Source organism: Symphodus melops, assembly GCF_947650265.1.
Source record: "Symphodus melops genome assembly, chromosome: 14".
Classification (NCBI taxonomy): domain Eukaryota; kingdom Metazoa; phylum Chordata; class Actinopteri; order Labriformes; family Labridae; genus Symphodus; species Symphodus melops.
In genome coordinates, this window is record NC_136704.1 from 17674092 (window position 1) to 17693613 (window position 19522).

At 40.5% G+C, this 19522-nt stretch overlaps 3 long non-coding RNA genes across 4 annotated transcripts; all 3 read left to right on the forward strand.

Moving 5' to 3' along the window:
- The first annotated feature begins 5603 nt into the window (after positions 1–5603).
- Positions 5604–8208, forward strand: LOC306835329. Of its 2 annotated transcripts, none has more exons than XR_013780628.1 (6): positions 5604–5705; positions 5833–6280; positions 6413–6533; positions 6869–6979; positions 7115–7437; positions 8144–8208. It is a non-coding gene; the product is annotated as an uncharacterized lncRNA (long non-coding RNA). The 2 variants fall into 2 exon arrangements; XR_013780629.1 differs by lacking the exon at positions 8144–8208 and adding an exon at positions 7802–7893.
- A 1372-nt stretch (positions 8209–9580) lies between these two features.
- LOC306835255 lies at positions 9581–10104 on the forward strand. The gene is made up of 3 exons (XR_013780600.1): positions 9581–9683; positions 9852–9978; positions 10060–10104. It is a non-coding gene; the product is annotated as an uncharacterized lncRNA (long non-coding RNA).
- Positions 10105–16578: 6474 nt separating this feature from the next.
- LOC306835254 lies at positions 16579–19228 on the forward strand. Its single transcript, XR_013780599.1, has 7 exons — positions 16579–16619; positions 16832–17005; positions 17170–17617; positions 17750–17870; positions 18206–18316; positions 18452–18774; positions 19139–19228. It is a non-coding gene; the product is annotated as an uncharacterized lncRNA (long non-coding RNA).
- The last annotated feature ends 294 nt before the right edge of the window (positions 19229–19522 follow it).

The following is a 19522-nucleotide window of genomic DNA, read 5'->3' on the forward strand; positions in this document are numbered from 1 at the left end:
TGAAATTTACAACATTTACATTTACATTTAAGTTACTATTAATACACACACAAATTTCTCCTGTTGCATGGACTGAGGCTTTAAGGAGGAAAGAAATGATGTGAGTCTGTTGGAAGTCAGTTTGTGCTTTTATATCAATGATTCATGAACCTGGCCGTGTTTTAAGTTTAAACAAAGAGCTGCTTTATTACGTGAAAGATAATGGCACGTACCATCATTTCCCCCTACTGCTCTCTTGTGGAGAATTTTCCTGAATATCTCCTGCTGCGTTTAAACAACAGCTCAGCCAGACTTGTCACACGAAATCTACAAAGCTGGAAGCTGGCAGGAAAAGTCAGCGAGAAAAAGTTGGTCGTTTGTGTTAAATCTCAAACTCACCAAACTCAGGAGTTTAGTGCAAGTGTGAAAACATAATAATTACCGTGTACCAGAAAGGACCTGCTTAAACCACAATAGTAGTTAAACCTTATTTAACCAGCAAGAAACTTGTTAAGAAAATAAATCTCATCAAAGACAAGCAGCAGCACAGTTATCAAAGTGCTTAAAAAAAGCAAACAAACTTAATATAAGATACACGATAGACAGAAAAGTATGACTTAAAGGCCAACACAGCAAACATTAGTTAAAATAGACCAAAATCAAAATCAAATTAAAACAAACATTTACCATCAGATGTACAAGTAATCACCTTAAAATCACCCAATGAGAGCAGCTCTTTAAGTCTTTTGTGATTGGTTCCAAATAAACGGAGCAGTAGACTTAATCTTTTCCCCAGTGAGGTTTGACTTCTGGAACAGGCCGTAGGAACAATTCCTGGGACCGAAGATTATACGTTACTTTACTCTTCTGACAGATGTTGGTCAGAGGATATGAGGGAAGCTGAACTAGACTCTGTTTTTAAATGTAATTCTACGTGTGGACAAAAGAAGACCATCCAACACATGCATGCAACAAACAGTGATGAGTCAGGGCTTTAAGATCAGCAATGAAGCTCCAAGATTTGTGCTCCACAGCCTGCAGACAATGTGAGCTTTGAGGCGAGGCGTGCATGTATAAAACAAAACCCTGGTCCAGCACCGACAGACAGTTAAAGAAACCAGTCTCACTACGGCAACCTTTGTGACTAAAATTAAAAACCCAGTTTCCGATTCAACTTCTCTATTAACAAGGAGAGAAAGACAGACTCATTCTGTAGTCTCTATGTTTTCACTGTACCTCCTTTTTCATTAAAGATACTTTTCTGCAAGGTTTTATTATTCCACGCCGACCTGCTTGTATATATTTACATATTTATATTGTGCGCAGGAAGCTTTAGAAGCTTCTTAACAAGAGCGCAAGAAAAGAGGCCTCATTTATTAATGTATAAAGCAGTGTTCACTTCCCCTCCGCTCCTCTTCTTCTCCTCCATCTAATCCAAATCTTTTCTAACTCCAGAAACCAAGATGTTCCCACCAGGATGCCGACCTGTGGCTTCATTATTTCTTACACACGGTCTATGATTAAAGCCTAATCCAGCACTACTGACATCAAGGTTTTTATCTTTTTCAACTGGAAATGATGAACAATAAACTCTAAATCGTGATTCTAAATAGCGACATTAAAATGTAATCGTCAGACAATTAACTAATTACATTTTCAGTATATAAGTCATCACAGAGGGGAAATTCTGGTTTACACTCTGTAACTGAGAGACATGCTTCACTTTTAAGTTCGAATTACACACATGCACAAACAGGACCTGTGGACATGCATCAGTGGAGAAATGTCAGAGTGGGGCTGCTACTATTTTGCCCTGAGACGAGAAAAATACGTTTTTCTTTTCTTGAAAGTTTTCTTCATGTGATGCAAAAAGTGTCACATGAAGAAAACTTCCTTTAACCTTCACTGATATTTATGCTTTAAAGCATTCAACATTTTGGAAACAGGACATCCAACTTGACCGCTAACTCTCAGTAAAACACTATAAATAACACAACACACAAACACACACATACATACACACACTGTAAAAGATGCAGTTAGCTGGTTCATATCCATCACTCTGACTTTCTCCTGGTTTCCGTCCCACAGAAACAATAGAGTCTTTGTGCAGGATCTGGACTGAGTCTCTCCTCTCTGCAGCCTCGCCAACTTCTCCACACGAGGATTCAGGAATTAAGCAATAAAAAAGGAGGCGGTCGAGATAAATCCCACAGTTTCTGAAACACCCCGCCCACCACCACTATCCCTCCAGAACAAACCACAGCAGAACACTAACTGGTGGCTGACTTTTTCATTGTGTGTAAAAGGTTTCTGCAGTATTTAAAGATCAAACTTAAGACATTTTAAGGCCCAAACAAAGGAAGATTCTGCACATTTTTTGACTTCAAGTGGGAGTCAACTGCTTTGATTTCTATTGTCCCAGGTCATCTTACGTTCATTGTCCCTGCCGTCAGAAACATTTTCTTCATCGTGCATTTTGCCATGTTTTGCTTCTCTCTTACATCTCTTACATCATGGTTTGTGAATGCGTACATTAAGAGCTGCTCTAACTCTAAATGTGAGTTGTAACACAAATAAATCACAAGTCGATTGAACAAATCAATATTTTGGCCCTTCATGCTGGTCAAATGTTGTGTGGGCCTGCTCTTCTACCTCTCCTGCCTGGATGTAAACAAGCATAGTGATCTGATAGGTTCTTGAAGTAAAAAGTTGTATGTAGGCTGTCTCAGGTTATACTGGCACACCAGGAGCTCTGAGTTACATGCAGACACGCAGATCCTGCAGGGAGGACTGAAGGCTGGCCGTGCTAGCACTGCTAATGTTAGCCCCACTCAAATAACATGGTTTACTCTGTGACAATTTAGAATAGATTGTGCTCAATTTGGACTTCTCTGAGTGCGTTTGTATCTTTAGATCAGTCAGGTAAATTGAATTTAACTTTCCCGTCGACTGACTCATAAATCTGGGACTGGGAAAATCCCAAGCCTCTTCTACTACTAAACTTTAGCTTCATCAAGATTCACAGGTGGGTTTAATCAAAGAACCTATGTTTCAGAATGTTTTAAGAACTCTTGAAGTGATTTAGAGTCCAAATCCCTGTTTAGTTTTTCCACCTCCGTTAGAGCCTCTTAACATGAGAGGTTTCTGTAACACTCAACTCCCAGCCGAAAGCTGATATACAGTGTGTGTGTGTGTGTGTGTGTGTGTGTGTGTGTGTGTGTGTGTGTGTGTGTGTGTGTGTGTGTGTGTGTGTGTATTTGTGTCGGATCTCTCACAGGTTTGACGTGACTCATGGGATGGAGCCAGATGTTGATATGGCAATAGTATTGATGAAACACCTGACAGCTGACAATGACTTCATCTACAGAAAATCTGATTGGACGCACGCACGCACGCACACACACACACACAAGCACACACACACACACACAACGTGTCTAACATAAAGGAATTCCTGTAGTGTAAAAAGCCTCCCACAGCTCAGGATTGAGTTTCCTGATGGGGGCAGCTATCAAATTGCATTGTTGGAAACCTTTGATTACTTATGGGAGTGATGTCACAGGGTACAGCACACAAACTTGCTTTCTTGGCAAAAGACCATAGATCAATTTACATTGTTTCATGCATGCAGCAATTTGGTTATTATATTTTAGTGGATGGGGAAAAAATGGGTGAAACCTGCTGAGCCACCTGGCAACATGAATGCTACTGCTGTCCAGGGTGAAGATATTTAAGTTGTATTCAAATCCTGTTTGACCCTCAATATAAATCTGTTAGGTAAGCTAATAATAACCAATGTACAATTACAGTTTTAAACTTAAGCTTGTTGAGTAGAAATATGTTGCAGATATATGTGTTTTGGAGAGAAAGTGCAAACAAGTTGCTGTTTGGTTACGTTTCTTAAACTACTTTGTATGGTTCAGGAAAAGATCTTGGTCTTTATCAATCAATCAATCAATCTTTATTTCTGTAGCACATTAACAACCTTGGTTCGACCAAAGTTGCTGTACAAGCAAAATACAGACTATGGGTATGGATACTTAGTATATATAAGTATATACATAACGCATGTAGAGTATGTGACGGAGCTTTAAAATGGGCTTAAAAAACTGCTTATAAGAAGTCTACATTTTTGTGCACATTTCTGTGTACGCAGTCGCATGCAGTGATTTAACGATTACTGCCAATCAAGACGCAGCTGTTGCAGGTTAAGAGCCAAAACACATTCAAGGGTTATAAAAACCTTACTGTGGATGTCTGGGTGACAGAGACACTGAACAAATAATTTCACAGTCCTAAACTCAGCCAGAACTTTTTCACTCGGGTAATTAATTAAAATGGTATATATTGTTTTGATCGTTGTAAAAGATAAGCTGTGATGTATGCATCACTCTCCTCAGTTGTTGCATTAGAGTGATGATACCTTTTTATTTTCTTCTCTCTCCACTCTGGCTGGGTTTGGACACTGTAAAATCACTGCCGTTAGAAACACCTGACAGTTTACACTGCACTGTATGTGTTGGGTCTGGGTATTTGAACAGACAATTGAAAGTGTACTGACATGCTATAATGAAGGCAATGTTTGTGCTTTGACATGTTTAGCTAGCTGCTCTGACAGCAAATGGATAAAACATTGCCATTGAATAGAGTGTTGATGTTTCAGGCTGGATGCTTTTATTTCTTTCGCAATGGTCACATTATAGCAATACTATTCGGACAGCCAATTAAATGTGTCACTTTAAAGAGGATATTTACCAAACGGATACAAATAACTGCAGCTTGCATCAAGCTACATTGATATAGGCCTTGTTCACATTCATCAAACCACATATACAGTACAAGTGTTTTTGAATGCCATTTAAATGCTTCAATGTGTCTTCTGCCTCACTCGTAACGCAACACCATCGACAATAACAATGATGTAAATCCGGCAAGCCTATATTTTTTACTGATATGTGGGGTAGCCTATACATGTAGTTCTGGAAGAAATTTTGAGAGGTCAAGGACAGTGAAAGTGAAGTGTGTTGTGTTTAATTTGGGGATTCTGACAACCAAACGAGGATCTGAGGGAGCGGCACATCAATTAATTATTGCTGACTCTCCCAGACATTAGAATTTGGAACATTGCTTCATAGAGATAGAATTTAGAATGTTAGGTCATTGTGAGGTCATACTAAGGCTTTTTCCACCTCACAATGACCTTTAGAATCCTGAAATGTACTGTATCAAGGGGAGTCAAAAGCAGATCATTGCAACTTGAGCAGTTGGACAAACCACACACAATTCGAGTTTTCAAATACATTACCTGAAATATTGGAACTAACCCAGTCTCTCTATATAATGGTAAGTTACTCTTTATCTCTTCTTTATGGATCTCGATTCCTGAGCTCTTTGCTTATTCCAAACTGGAGTTGGACATGGAGAAGAAATGTACAATATTAAGAGTACAGCAGATTGTTCCTTTTTTTTCAAACTATTGATGGAGATTAAACAGGAATGTAAGTAATGTAATGTGTAACGTGTTCCTCTTTTATCTTGTTTCTTCTCAGATGTCCAAAGTACATCCCTCACCTCGCAACAACCCCGACCTTCTCCCCAGCAAATACAAGGTTCTGAATCTCGTGGGTAGGGGGAGTTATGCAAAAGTGCTACGCTGTTTGGACAGGGAAACAAACACCATTGTAGCTGTCAAGATCCCCTTGTTTAGATTCTGCGGTACGGAGGTGAGACGTTTGATAGATTATTTTTAAGTTCACAATTTAAAGCCTTTCATACCCATTCAAATCCCCATTTACATGACTTTTACACAAAGATTATAACTTTGGTGAATGTCTTGTCATTTTTCTCCAGATGCCCATACTTAATAAGTTAATGAGAAATACTCTTGACAAGGAAAACATCATCAAGTACTATGGAAGTTTCAGTGCAATTCATGGCAAAGCACACGTCTTTGAGTATCTGAAATTGAGCTTAGAGGACTACATCATGGAAAGGCCTATGAACTTAAGTGACATAAGGAGCATAATCACACAGGTATGAATTCAGGAGCTTCAGATGTACACATGTAACATGCATCCGTTAAACTTTCATACAGTATCTGACATGTATTGTTCTTGCAGCTGGCAACAGCGCTTAACGCACTGAAGAACATCGGGATAATCCACGGCGACATTAAATTTGACAACATCATGCTAAAGGATGAGAAACATCCTTTAAGAGTTAAACTTATTGATTTTGGATTAGCAATAAAAACATCTTCAAGCAAACCTGGCACGATCCTACAATCAGTTTGCCTCAGGTAAGATCCAAGATCATGCTGATTATGTGCCAGCATACTTTTTGTTTTTTTTTCCACTGTTTGTCAAATGAATGTATTTTATGTTCACTTGTTGGAATATGACTGATTCTAACGCTTTTCTTCAACAACCAGGGCACCAGAGATTATGTTGGGGTTGCCATTTTCAGAGGCCATAGACATGTGGTCACTCGGTTGCCTCTTATACACAATGCTCTTCGAAACCTACCTGTTTCCAGACGATCAATATGGCACAGTAAGTAATTTACTAAAGCTTTTGGCTAACAGATCAAGTAATGATGCTTGTTCGAGTCTAGTAAAGTACAGTAGTTCTTTCCTCAATGTTTGTTGAAGCAGAAATACATCCTTCTAAACCCTGGGTTTAGCTTGTAGCTAACTTTAATGCCATCCCACATAGCGGTTGATCAAATCTAAAATGAAAGAATTCACCTAACATGTTGGACAAAGGGACATAGTGTGTTTTGAGCGGTGCAGAGAACTACGTATGTCAGCTATTGTGGCAAGTGTCAGTAGACATGTAAACAAGAAGAGAAGTGTTGTTGTTGATGTGTCGATATGTTTCATCTCCAGATGCTGAGTATAATTAAACTCCTGGGTCAGCCACCAGATGAACTTTTGAACAATGGAAAGAGGACAGGAGAATATTTTATAAAGAGAAGACCAAACACCTGGAGGATCAAGGTAGCAAAAGTCATTTTTTGCTTTAAGATTCATGTGATACTTGAAGGTGTGCCTAAGAAATGTGCATTGACTGATGTTTATTAGTTAAATTTAGGAAGAGCAACATTAAGATTAACACACTGAACCTTATTTCAGACACTTCATGAGTACAACACATCGATGACTGCCAAGGACCCCTGTGTATATACGTTTGAATCTCTGGTTCGTCTCAAACAGGTAAAGTGTGAAGCATGTTTACACTGTCACTGACAGTTTTCTGTTGTTTATGTGTGATGTGGCTGATGATTTGACTGACGGTTGGCCTTGATTCTTGTTTTTTATCACTAGATGTTTAAACATTGCGATGCCCATACTGGAGAATTTGCGCAGTGCATCGAGCTACTGAAGGCCATGCTGACAATGGACCAGAACAAAAGGATCACACCAGCTGAAGTCCTCCAGCACCCCTTCATCACCCAGTAAATACTTTTTACATTAGATTTTGTTTCTAACTGCAGTACAGGCTCAAACTATCGGAGCCCCCTTTTTTATTGATTTTACACTGCAGGAAGTATAAACTATTTAGTTTCTATAAACCTTTGGCAGCAAGTTTTTCAGATATAGTAAACGCCATCTTTACAAAACGCCTCTTAAAAAACTAATAGTCACTGAGACTGCATTCTTTTTTTAAATACAGATCAAGAATATAAACACAAATAATCTCGCGATCAAGGTAGCAATAGGCCAAAATAAGTTTTGTTATGGGTCAAAACACCTTAAGAAATTACTCAATAAGCTTAAAACCTTTCACATAATCTAACAATAAATGTTTGAACACAACAGGAATAAGATGACACCCACCAGCTCCCACTCAGACCGGCAGAGCCCACCTGCCAACATCCTCCCATCTGAGGAAACACTGCAACTTGAGAAAAAGACATCAGTCAGGTGAGAGGGGGGATTGAATTCTGTGATTTCATTCTGATGCTCAAAAGAGAACTTCTACTGGATCAAAAATTCACACATTCTTGTTTTATACGTCCATGAATATAAACAGAAATAATCCAGTGATCAAGGTAGCATTAGACCAAAATCAGCATTGTAATTGGTCTAAACACCATCAGAAATTACTCAGTGAGGTTAAAACTTTCACATAATCTAACAATAAATGTTTGAACACAACAGGAATAAGATGACACCCACCAGCTCCCACTCAGACCGGCAGAGCCCACCTCCCAACATCCTGCCATCAGGTGTGATCTTGGTACGGTCTGCAGCACCCGAGAACATGCTGCAGCTGGAGGAAGAGGAGTCATCAGTCAGGTGAGAGGAGGGATTGAATTCTGTGGTTTCATTCTGATGCTCAAGAGAGAACTTCTACTGGATCAAAAATTCACCCATTCTTGTTTTATACGTCCATGAATATAAACAGAAATAATCCAGTGATCAAGGTAGCAATAGGCCAAAATAAGTTTTGTTATGGGTCAAAACACCTGAAGAAATTACTCAGTGAGGTGAAAACTTTCACATAATCTAACAATAAATGTTTGAACACAACAGGAATAAGATGACACCCACCAGCTCCCACTCAGACCGGCAGAGCCCACCTGCCAACATCCTCCCATCTGAGGAAACACTGCAACTTGAGAAAAAGACATCAGTCAGGTGAGAGGAGGGATTGAATTCTGTGGTTTCATTCTGATGCTCAAAAGAGAACTTCTACTGGATCAAAAATTCACACATTCTTGTTTTATACGTCCATGAATATAAACAGAAATAATCCAGTGATCAAGGTAGCATTAGACCATAATCAGCATTGTAATTGGTCTAAACACCTTAAGAAATTACTCAATAAGCTTAAAACCTTTCACATAATCTAACAATAAATGTTTGAACACAACAGGAATAAGATGACACCCACAAGCTCCCACTCAGACCAGCAGAGCCCACCTGCCAACATCCTCCCATCTGAGGAAACACTGCAACTTGAGAAAAAGACATCAGTCAGGTGAGAGGAGGGATTGAATTCTGTGGTTTCATTCTGATGCTCAAAAGAGAACTTCTACTGGATCAAAAATTCACACATTCTTGTTTTATACGTCCATGAATATAAACAGAAATAATCCCGTGACCAAGGTAGCAATAGGCCAAAATAAGTTTTGTTATGGGTCAAAACACCTTAAGAAATTACTCAGTGAGGTTAAAACTTTCACATAATCTAACAATAAATGTTTGAACACAACAGGAATAAGATGACACCCACCAGCTCCCACTCAGACCGGCAGAGCCCACCTCCCAACATCCTCCCATCAGGTGTGATCTTGGTACGGTCTGCAGCACCCGAGAACATGCTGCAGCTGGAGGAAGAGGAGTCATCAGTCAGGTGAGACGAGTGATTGAATTCTGTGGTTTCATTCTGATGCTCAAGAGAGAACTTCTACTGGATCAAAAATTCCCCCATTCTTGTTTTATACGTCCATGAATATAAACAGAAATAATCCAGTGATCAAGGTAGCATTAGACCATAATCAGCATTGTAATTGGTCTAAACACCTTAAGAAATTACTCAGTGAGGTTAAAACTTTCACATAATCTAACAATAAATGTTTGAACACAACAGGAATAAGATGACACCCACCAGCTCCCACTCAGACCGGCAGAGCCCACCTTCCAACATCCTCCCATCTGAGGAAACACTGCAGCTCCAGAAAAAGACATTAGTAAGGTGAGAGGAGTGATTGGATTCTGTGGTTTCATCCTGGTGCTCAAGGGAGAACTTCTACTAGATCAACAAGTCACACATTCTTCCTTTAAGTTGTAAAAAAATAATAATAGCAGGAACAAAAACTCTTACTGTGTCTGTTGGTTTGTTTAGTGTGTATCCTGAGCACAGAGAGACACCATCACCCCCAGTCGACAACGTCAAGAAGGGGACGAAAAAGAACCGCTTCCAGCGTTTTAAAACCTGGTTTAAAAAGAATTTTTTCTGCAATCGAGTCGGCGTTATGTAGGCAAGAGAGGTAAGTGAAGTGAAGGTCCTGTGAAGTTTTTTCATCACGTTACATGTGGCCATGTTAACGCTTGACTTCTCTTTTTAACAGGCACACCTTTTATATGTAAAACCGTATGGAAAAAGAAAAAAAAGAGAAAACACAGGGAGTAGGGAGAAGCAACACATTCCAGGAACACGACAAACCACGAGACAATGACAATGACAAAGACCCGACCAGAAACTCAGGCAAACACACAGACTAAATAGACACAGAGTAATCAGACACAGGTGACACTAACGAGACAGGTGAGGAACATCAGGGTAACAACGGGAACAAGCAGACGGCGCTCTGCCAGAACAGGGACAGGAAGCAGATGGCGCTCTGCCGGAACGGGGACAGGAAGCAGACGGCGCTCTGCCGGAACGGGGACAGGAAGCAGACGGCACTCTGCCGGAACGGGGACAGGAAGCAGACGGCGCTCTGCCGAAACGGGGACAGGAAGCAGACGGCGCTCTGCCGGAACAGGGACAGGAAGCAGACGGCGCTCTGCCGGAACGGGGACAGGAAGCAGACGGTGCTCTGCCGGAACGGGGACAGGAAGCAGACAGCACTCTGCCGGAACAGGGACAGGTAGCAGACAGCGCTCTGCCGGAACAGGGACAGGAGGCAGACGGCGCTCTGACGGAACAGGGACAGGTAGCAGACGGCGCTCTGCCGGAACCGGGACAGGTAGCAGACAGCGCCCTGCCGGAACAGGGACAGGAAGCAGACGGCGCTCTGCCGGAACAGGGACAGGAAGCAGACGGCGCTCTGCCGGAACAGGGAGCAGACGGCGCTCTGCCGGAAAGGGGACAGGAAGCAGACGGCGCTCTGCCGGAACGGGTACAGGAAGCAGAGGCTCTGAGGCACCATGAGGCTGAAGCCTGGATTGAGGCCTGAGTTGAGGTCTGGGTTGAGGACTAGGCTGAGGCCTGGACCTGGACTGAAGCCTGAGCCGAGGCTTTGTGGAGCCTTCTGGCTCCAAGTATAAGTCCATTAAAAAGTCCACCAGAGCATCAGAGGATATGGAGTCTGGTCTCCTCCTACCTCTTGTACCAGGGAAAAAAGCAAGCCATGTCCCATCCCAGGGAGAAGGTTTGTTATTTAAACAAAAATCTTCTGCTGGGTCCATTTCTGGTCGGTTCATTCTGTCACGTTTTGGGTAGGAAACAGGGAGAAGAGGACCCAAGTGCAGAATAACCAATTTATTTTAACAAAAAGGCAAAACAAAAACTTACAAGGAAAAATCCAAAACGTTCCGAAAAGCAAAAACAAAGGAAATCCAAAAAGGCCACGAGGAGAAAACACAGGGAGCAGGGAGAAGCAACACATTCCAGGAACACGACAAACCACGAGACAATGACAATGACAATGACAAAGACCCGACCAGAAACTCAGGCAAACACACAGACTAAATAGACACAGGGTAATCAGACACAGGTGATACTAACGAGACAGGTGAGGAACATCAGGGTAACAACGGGAACAAGCAGACGGCGCTCTGCCGGAACGGGGACAGGAAGCAGATGGCGCTCTGCCGGAACGGGGACAGGAAGCAGACGGCGCTCTGCCGGAACGGGGACAGGAAGCAGACGGCGCTCTGCCGGAACGGGGACAGGAAGCAGACGGCGCTCTGCCGGAACGGGGACAGGAAGCAGGCGGCGCTCTGCCGGAACAGGGACAGGAAGCAGACAGCACTCTGCTGGAACAGGGACAGGAAGCAGACGGCGCTCTGCCGGAACAGGGAGCAGACGGCGCTAAAACCTAACACTGACACCACCACCAAAACCAGATCTACAAAATAAAACAGGAAACACTAAAGACTAGACTTAAAACACAAGACAGGAAATAAACTGACAGGAAACATAGGACACAGGGAAACACACTCAAGACTAAAGTAAACACAAGACTATGAAACATTAAAGCACACAAGGGAAACAATCCACACTAGGAAACAAATAACACTAAGGACAGAATGAAAACTAAAACTAGAAGAAACACAGAGACAAAACCACACCATGACATCAAGTGTGAACACGGCATAAGGCTGCGAAGCTACACAGGGCAGCATGGCGGCTCGGTGGTTAGCACCGCGGCCTCACAGCAGGCACATCACCCTGTCTGTGTTGAGTTTGCATGACTGCGTAGGTTTCCACCGGGGGCTCCGGTTTCCTCCTACACCCCAAAAACATGTATCTTGGTCAAATCAATTAAATAAATGAATTGTTTTGATTGATCAAACTGTATTGTGATTTTTATATTACATCACAAGTGTGTGAATCTCTTTAAACAACTCCAGGTGATGGGGGGGGGGGGGACGCCCATAGCAGAAGATCAGGTGCAGGGTGCTGCTCTGTTTTATCCTATTATCTAAACTGATTCCATGAAAGGCATCCAATTTGCAAATCAATTATTCGAGGGTCTCTGGTGATCTATGACTCTCAGTCTGATAGAGGAGCAGGGGAGGGGCTGGAGATACAGTCAGCTTTGAGGGAAAGATGGGGGGCCAAGTCGGGAGAACCCAACAGCAAATAGGGCCGAGTGCTTTTTGTTTGGCAAATGCATATAAATGTTAATTTCTTGGCCCTCTCTACATCCACACATATTCTCCCATTTTCTCTTTTCTTTTTGGCTCAGTTCTCTCTAAACAATTATAAAATTGGGTTATGTACAGACGACGACCTGTACCAGCTTTGCAAAAAAATGTTTCAAACATGATTTATATTTCAAGGTTTTCTATACTGTTGGCAGCATCCAAGTCAGTTCAGAAGTTCAAGTATTATTTTGTGGCATTTAATTCAGCGCTGATGCGCTTATTTTGGAATGTTTTCCCATTTCGATCAAAGTGGAATCTACATTTATTGACAGCTGTAAGGGATCATGGTGGATCATGTATACCACTGGAGTTAATCACTATTTGCAGATAACACAAAAACATTTAAAATCTGCAGTCTGATGAACGTTAATGCACCAATATGTAGTCATACATCAACATTTTCCCCCCACCCCACTCCTCAGCATACACATCAACTCATAAATTGATTGACTATTTAACAAGCGACTTTAAAAGAGGAAATTGGGAGTAAACCTGCCACATGAAACTTTTGTAAAAATGTTACAAAAATCACAACTTCAAACCTGACTGACATTATTTTAAAAAGCACTTCCTTACCATCTGAAAGCCGATAAACACAACCTCACATTTCTCTCTCCGACAGGCCAAGAAGGACTCAAAGTTAGTGTTATTTTAGAGTTACATTATATAACATGTCTCTTACCATGAGAAGTGCCCGTCTCAATAAACGGAGTCCAAAGAATTTCTCTGTTTACACTCAGAAAATCTCTCTGCTCTGTCGTTATAACCAAATACAGAAAGGTCCCAATCTTCTGAGCTCTAAATTGTTCGCCGACAAAGTTTAATTATTTTACCCTCGTTCCCAGGAACAGACGGATCGTGAGTCCAAACACACAGACACACACCCAGAGGACAGCTTGTCTTCCTCATCTTTCATCAATTTATCCAACGAAATACGCCAAAATGTATCACATATTACATTCAGAGACATTACTTCATTGACATAAACAAAAGATTCCTTAACTACTTAGGTTGAGCTTTTTCCCCCACATTACACCTGAGAAGAGTCATAAGAAATGGAAGCAGAAAATGTGGTGCCAATTGGTTTTCGTCATGACTCGGCTCTGAAGGCCTGGTTGTCAGGCTTATTACCAAAAAACAACATGGTGCAATTCAGGAGCTGTGTTGATGGTGTGACGCCGAGGATGGATCAGAGAGAATAAGAGAGGTTGACGACTCGATCCTAAACAGCCACCCACCAGCGACCTGCTGGGACACAAACAGGCAGAAGGACAATAGCAGGCCCTGTTATTCTGTTATTCCCAACTATCTATACGGTAATCTCAAGACACCGTTATTACCTTTTCACATTTTTCTTTTCAGGAGCCAGAAGTGACCATATTTAGAAAAGTAGGTGTAGCTGAAGTTAAGCAAAGGTTACGGCGACGCAAAGTTATATGCCGCAGCCAGCGGTATAACATTGTTAGTAAAGTGCATCGATAAGGGTGTTTACACAGACTTGAGCATCTCGGTTATGAGTCACGGCTTATCCCTGTTTCTGAAGTCAGGACATGATGTTTATGTTCACAAACACAACAACAGGATAATTATCCTCCTGTGCAGACACTCATGGATACATGGTCACTGTGACTGAGATACGTATTTTTACTTGCAGAATAAAAGCTGCATACAAAATGTGTATATCCAAAAAAAGATAAAATAACAATTCATCGTAGTACAACTAATCCCTGAAAATGAAATTACTTAGGTCACGCAAAAGTCATCTATCAATCACAGTTGAATTACACCTCACACTAGTCCTGCTTTCTGATCTATTTACCTGTAAAAGGGCCAAAGATGAACAAAATGTTTCAATCTGGACGTCTGATAAATTTACAGACAAAGACACACATAAATAACGAGGCTCAATTTTTTTTTTTTTGTACGTAAATATATTTATCTTTTGAACAATAGTGGTAAGTATTTTTTATAAATAATTTTTAAATAAGGAAATATTGATGAAGGAATTCACAACAAAGAATATTTTCCATTCAAATACACAGCTTTTTACAACTAATCCAAGAATCAGAACTAAACTCCTTTCATAGTGAATCCAACTACCGTAACATCTGAGAGGTAGACAACTTCTTTACAGCCAACTCCAGCATCCGTGCATCTATGACCCTTTTTATTCAACATATTGGGGGTTTTAACAATTTGCAGTTACGACTCTACCTACTCTATCCACGCAGCAGTGAAACAGGCTTTAACTTCTGCAACATGCGATAACACCAACAGTTGATTAGTAATTCCTGTTCCTGTCATGTAAAACTGCATTCAGCAATTTGGTTATTATATTTTAGTGGAAGGGGAAAAATGGGTGAAACCTGCTGAGCCACCTGGCAACATGAATGCTACTGCTGTCCAGGGTGAAGATATTTAAGTTGTATTCAAATCCTGTTTGACCCTCAATATAAATCTGTTGGGTAAGCTAATAATAACCAATATACAATTACAGTTTTAAACTTAAGCTTGTTGAGTAGAAATATGTTGCAGATATATGTGTTTTGGAGAGAAAGTGCAAACAAGTTGCTGTTTGGTTACGTTTCTTAAACTACTTTGTATGGTTCAGGAGAAGATCTTGGTCTTTATCAATCAATCAATCAATCCTTATTTCTGTAGCACATTTAAAACAACCTTGGTTCGACCAAAGTTGCTGTACAAGCAAAAAACAGACTATGGGTATGGATACTTAGTATATATACGTATATACATAACGCATGTAGAGTATGTGACAGATCTTTAAAATGGGCTTAAAAAACTGCTAATAAGAAGTCTACATTTTTGTGCACATTTCTGTGTACGCAGTCGCATGCAGTGATTTAACAATTGCTGCCAATCGAGACGCAGCTGTTGCAGGTTAAGAGCCAAAACACATTCAAGGGTTATAAAAACCTTACTATGGATGTCTGGGTGACAGAGACACTGAACAAATAATTTCACATTCCTAAACTCAGCCAGAACTTTTTCACTCAGGTAATTAATTAAAATGGTATATATTGTTTTGATTGTTGTAAAAGATAAGCTGTAATGTATGCATCACTCTCCTCAGTTGTTGCATTAGAGTGATTATACCTTTTTATTTTCTTCTCTCTCCACTCTGGCTGGGTTTGGACACTGTAAAATCACTGCCCTTAGAAACACCTGACAGTTTACACTGCACTGTATGTGTTGGGTCTGGGTAGTTGAACAGACAATTGAAAGTGTACTGACATGTTATAATGAAGGCAATGTTTGTGCTTTGACATGTTTAGCAAGCTGCTCTGACAGCAAATGGATAAAACATTGCCATTGAATAGAGTGTTGATGTTTCAGGCTGGATGCTTTTATTTCTTTCGCAATGGTCACATTATAGCAATACTATTCGGACAGCCAATTAAATGTGTCACTTTAAAGAGGATATTTACCAAACGGATACAAATAACTGCAGCTTGCATCAAGCTATATTAATTTAGGCCTTGTTCACATTCATCAAACCACATATACAGTACAAGTGTTTTTGAATGCCATTTAAATGCTTCAATGTGTCTTCTGCCTCACTCGTAACGCAACACCATCGACAATAACAATGATGTAAATCCGGCAAGCCTATATTTTTTACTGATATGTGGGGTAGTCTATACATGTAGTTCTGGAAGAAATTTTGAGAGGTCAAGGACAGTGAAAGTGAAGTGTGTTGTGTTTAATTTGGGGATTCTGACAACCAAACGAGGATCTGAGGGGCCGGCACATCAATTAATTATTGCTGACTCTCCCAGACATTAGAATTTGGAACATTGCTTCATGAGATAGAATTTAGAATGTTAGGTCATTGTGAGGTCATACTAAGGCTTTTTCCACCTCACAATGACCTTTAGAATCCTGAAATGTACTGTATCAAGGGCAGTTAAAAGCAGATCATTGCAACTTGAGCAGTTGGACAAACCACACACAAGTCGAGTTTTCAAATACATTACCTGAAATATTGGAACTAACTCAGTCTCTCTATATAATGGTAAGTTACTCTTTATCTCTTCTTGATGGATCTCGATTCCTGAGCTCTTTGCTTATTCCAAACTGGAGTTGGACATGGAGAAGAAATGTACAATATTAAGAGTACAGCAGATTGTTCCTTTTTTTCAAACTATTGATGGAGATTAAACAGGAATGTAAGTAATGTAATGTGTAACGTGTAACGTGTTCCTCTTTTATCTTGTTTCTTCTCAGATGTCCAAAGTACATCCCTCACCTCGCAACAACCCCGACCTTCTCCCCAGCAAATACAAGGTTCTGAATCTCGTGGGTAGGGGCAGTTATGCAAAAGTGCTACGCTGTTTGGACAGGGAAACAAACACCATTGTAGCTGTCAAGATCCCCTTGTTTAGATTCTGCGGTACGGAGGTGAGACGTTTGATAGATTATTTTTAAGTTCACAATTTAAAGCCTTTCATACCCATTCAAATCCCCATTTACATGAAAGCCTTTCATACCCATTCAAATCCCCATTTACATGACTTTTACACAAAGAGTATAACTTTGGTGAATGTCTTGTCATTTTTCTCCAGATGCCCATACTTAAAAAGTTAATGAGAAATACTCTTGACAAGGAAAACATCATCAAGTACTATGGAAGTTTCAGTGCGATTCATGGCAAAGCACACGTCTTTGAGTATCTGAAATTGAGCTTAGAGGACTACATCATGGAAAGGCCTATGAACTTAAGTGACATAAGGAGCATAATCACACAGGTATGAATTCAGGAGCTTCAGATGTACACATGTAACATGCATCTGTTAAACTTTCATACAGTATCTGACATGTATTGTTCTTGCAGCTGGCAACAGCGCTTAACGCACTGAAGAACATCGGGATAATCCACGGCGACATTAAATTTGACAACATCATGCTAAAGGATGAGAAACATCCTTTAAGAGTTAAACTTATTGATTTTGGATTAGCAATAAAAACATCTTCAAGCAAACCTGGCACGATCCTACAATCAGTTTGCCTCAGGTAAGATCCAAGATCATGCTGATTATGTGCCAGCATACTTTTTGTTTTTTTTCCCACTGTTTGTCAAATGAATGTATTTTATGTTCACTTGTTGGAATATGACTGATTCTAACGCTTTTCTTCAACAACCAGGGCACCAGAGATTATGTTGGGGTTGCCATTTTCAGAGGCCATAGACATGTGGTCACTCGGTTGCCTCTTATACACAATGCTCTTCGAAACCTACCTGTTTCCAGACGATCAATATGGCACAGTAAGTAATTTACTAAAGCTTTTGGTTAACAGATCAAGTAATGATGCTTGTTCGAGTCTAGTAAAGTACAGTAGTTCTTTCCTCAATGTTTGTTGAAGCAGAAATACATCCTTCTAAACCCTGGGTTTAGCTTGTAGCTAACTTTAATGCCATCCCACATAGCGGTTGATCAAATCTAAAATGAAAGAATTCACCTAACATGTTGGACAAAGGGACATAGTGTGTTTTGAGCGGTGCAGAGAACTACGTATGTCAGCTATTGTGGCAAGTGTCAGTAGACATGTAAACAAGAAGAGAAGTGTTGTTGTTGATGTGTCGATCTGTTTCATCTCCAGATGCTGCGTATAATTAAACTCCTGGGTCAGCCACCAGATGAACTTTTGAACAATGGAAAGAGGACAGGAGAATATTTTATAAAGAGAAGACCAAACACCTGGAGGATCAAGGTAGCAAAAGTCATTTTTTGCTTTAAGATTCATGTGATACTTGAAGGTGTGCCTAAGAAATGTGCATTGACTGATGTTTATTAGTTAAATTTAGGAAGAGCAACATTAAGATTAACACACTGAACCTTATTTCAGACACTTCATGAGTACAACACATCGATGACTGCCAAGGACCCCTGTGTATATACGTTTGAATCTCTGGTTCGTCTCAAACAGGTAAAGTGTGAAGCATGTTTACACTGTCACTGACAGTTTTCTGTTGTTTATGTGTGATGTGGCTGATGATTTGACTGACGGTTGGCCTTGATTCTTGTTTTTTATCACTAGATGTTTAAACATTGCGATGCCCATACTGGAGAATTTGCGCAGTGCATCGAGCTACTGAAGGCCATGCTGACAATGGACCAGAACAAAAGGATCACACCAGCTGAAGTCCTCCAGCACCCCTTCATCACCCAGTAAATACTTTTTACATTAGATTTTGTTTCTAACTGCAGTACAGGCTCAAACTATCGGAGCCCCCTTTTTTATTGATTTTACACTGCAGGAAGTATAAACTATTTAGTTTCTATAAACCTTTGGCAGCAAGTTTTTCAGATATAGTAAACGCCATCTTTACAAAACGCCTCTTAAAAAACTAATAGTCACTGAGACTGCATTCTTTTTTTAAATACAGATCAAGAATATAAACACAAATAATCTCGCGATCAAGGTAGCAATAGGCCAAAATAAGTTTTGTTATGGGTCAAAACACCTTAAGAAATTACTCAATAAGCTTAAAACCTTTCACATAATCTAACAATAAATGTTTGAACACAACAGGAATAAGATGACACCCACCAGCTCCCACTCAGACCGGCAGAGCCCACCTGCCAACATCCTCCCATCTGAGGAAACACTGCAACTTGAGAAAAAGACATCAGTCAGGTGAGAGGAGGGATTGAATTCTGTGATTTCATTCTGATGCTCAAAAGAGAACTTCTACTGGATCAAAAATTCACCCATTCTTGTTTTATACGTCCATGAATATAAACAGAAATAATCCAGTGATCAAGGTAGCAATAGGCCAAAATAAGTTTTGTCATGGGTCAAAACACCTTAAGAAATTACTCAGTGAGGTTAAAACTTTCACATAATCTAACAATAAATGTTTGAACACAACAGGAATAAGATGACACCCACCAGCTCCCACTCAGACCGGCAGAG